Raw genomic sequence first — 1,994 nt, 5'->3', positions numbered from 1 at the left:
ATTAAAGTGCTGCACTCAATATGCCAGCAAATTTGGAAAACTCACCAGTGGCCACAGGACTGGAAAAGGTCAGTTTTCATTCCAATCCCAAAGAAAGGCAATGCCAAACAATGCTCAAACTACAGCACAATTGCACTCATCTCACATGATAGCAAAGTAATGCTCAAAATTATCCAACTCAGGTTTCAACAGTACGTGAACCAAGAAATTCCAGATGTTCAAGCTGGATTTAGAAAAGGCAGGGGAACCAGAAATCAAATTGTCAACATCCGCTGGATCATCAAAAAAGCAAGAGAGTTCCAGAAAAACATCTACTTCTGTTTTATTGACTATGCCAAAGCCTTTGATTGTGTGGATCACAACAAACTGGAAAATTCTTAAAGAGATGGGAATGCCAGATTACCTGACCTGCCTCCTGAGAAATCTGTATGCAGATCAAGAAGCAATAGTTAGAACTAGACATGGAACAACAGACTGGTTCCAAGTCAAGAAAGGAGTACATCAAGGCTGTATATTGTCACCCTACTTATTTAACTTCTATGCAGAGTACATCATGAAAAATGCCAGGCTGGATGAAGCACAAGCTGGAATCAAGATTGCTGGGAGAAATATCAATAACCTCAGATATGCAATGACACCACCCTTATGGCAGAAAGTGAAGAGGAACTAAAGAGCCTCTTGATGAAAGAGAGGAGAGTGAAAAATCTAGCTTAAAACTCAACATTCAGAAAACTAAGATCATGGCATCTGGTCCTGTCATTTCGTGGCAAATAGACAATGGAAACAGTGGCTGACTTTATTTTCTTGGGCTCCAGAATCACTGCAGATGGTGACTGCAGCCATGAAATTAAAAGATGCTTGCTCCTTGGAAGAAAAGCTATGCCCAACCTAGACAGCATATTAAAAAGCAGAGACATTACTTTGCCAACAGAAGTCCATCTAGTCAGAGCTGTGGTTTTTCCAGTAGTCATGTATGAATGTGAGAGTTGGACTATAAAGAAAGCTGAGCATTGAAGAATTGATGCTTTTGAACTGTGGCGTTGGAGAAGACGCCTGAGAGTTCTTTGGACTGCAAGGAGATCCAACCAGCCCACCCTAAAGGAAATCAGTCCTGAGTATTCATTGGAAGGACTGATGATGAAGAGAAACTCCAATACTTTGGCACCTGATTCGAATAACTGACTCATTGGGAAAGACCCTGATGCTGGTAAAGATTCAAGGCAGGAGGAGAAGGGGATGACAGAGGATGAGATGGTTGGATGGCATCACCTACTCGATGGACATGAGTTTGAGCATACTCCGGGAGTTCGTGATGGACAGGGAAGCCTGGCGTGCTGCAGTCACGAGGTCGCAAAAAGTCGGACACGGCTGAGCTACTGAACTGAGCTGAATTGCTTTACAATGCTGTTGTGGTCTCTGCCGTACATCAACGTCAGTCATAACTATATGTACCTCCTCCCTCGTGAACGTCCCTCTGCCTCCGTCATCCCCACCCCCACCCCATTCCACCCCTTGTAGATTGTGATACAGTGTTCTGGCTTGTTTTGATGGTTAGATGAGACAAAAAGGGCAAAAGCACTTGGCACATAGATGTTAGCTAAGTTTTTAGCTTTTTAAAAGAACCTGAGACGTGAGATTGTTGAACTCAAAAAGCTCTCCTTCCCCTTATAAAATCCATATAAACCTTTGAAGAATTTAAATAAAAGCGAATGAGGTGGGGGTAGGAGGACTCTTCCTACCCCAATGGGACTGTCCCGCTTCACCGCTGAAATAATTTTCTCAAATACCCTCTACGCCGCCGATTACACGCTCTCGGCCCACCTGGGTGGGATGGGGCGGGGAGCGGGAGTGAGAAACCCGCGGCCGCATTTAGCATCCCGGGACCTGGAACTCTGCCGCACACTTGGCCGGGGGCGGGGACGGGGGCGTGGTAAGGAGGCAACCGGGCGGGAGCCCACAGGCTAGGCTAGAGAGGCAGCTCTACTCCCAGTTCC

This window comes from Bos indicus x Bos taurus, chromosome 6, assembly GCF_003369695.1.
Source record: "Bos indicus x Bos taurus breed Angus x Brahman F1 hybrid chromosome 6, Bos_hybrid_MaternalHap_v2.0, whole genome shotgun sequence".
Classification (NCBI taxonomy): Eukaryota; Metazoa; Chordata; class Mammalia; order Artiodactyla; family Bovidae; genus Bos; species Bos indicus x Bos taurus.
Note: the sequence above shows the minus strand (reverse complement) of the source record.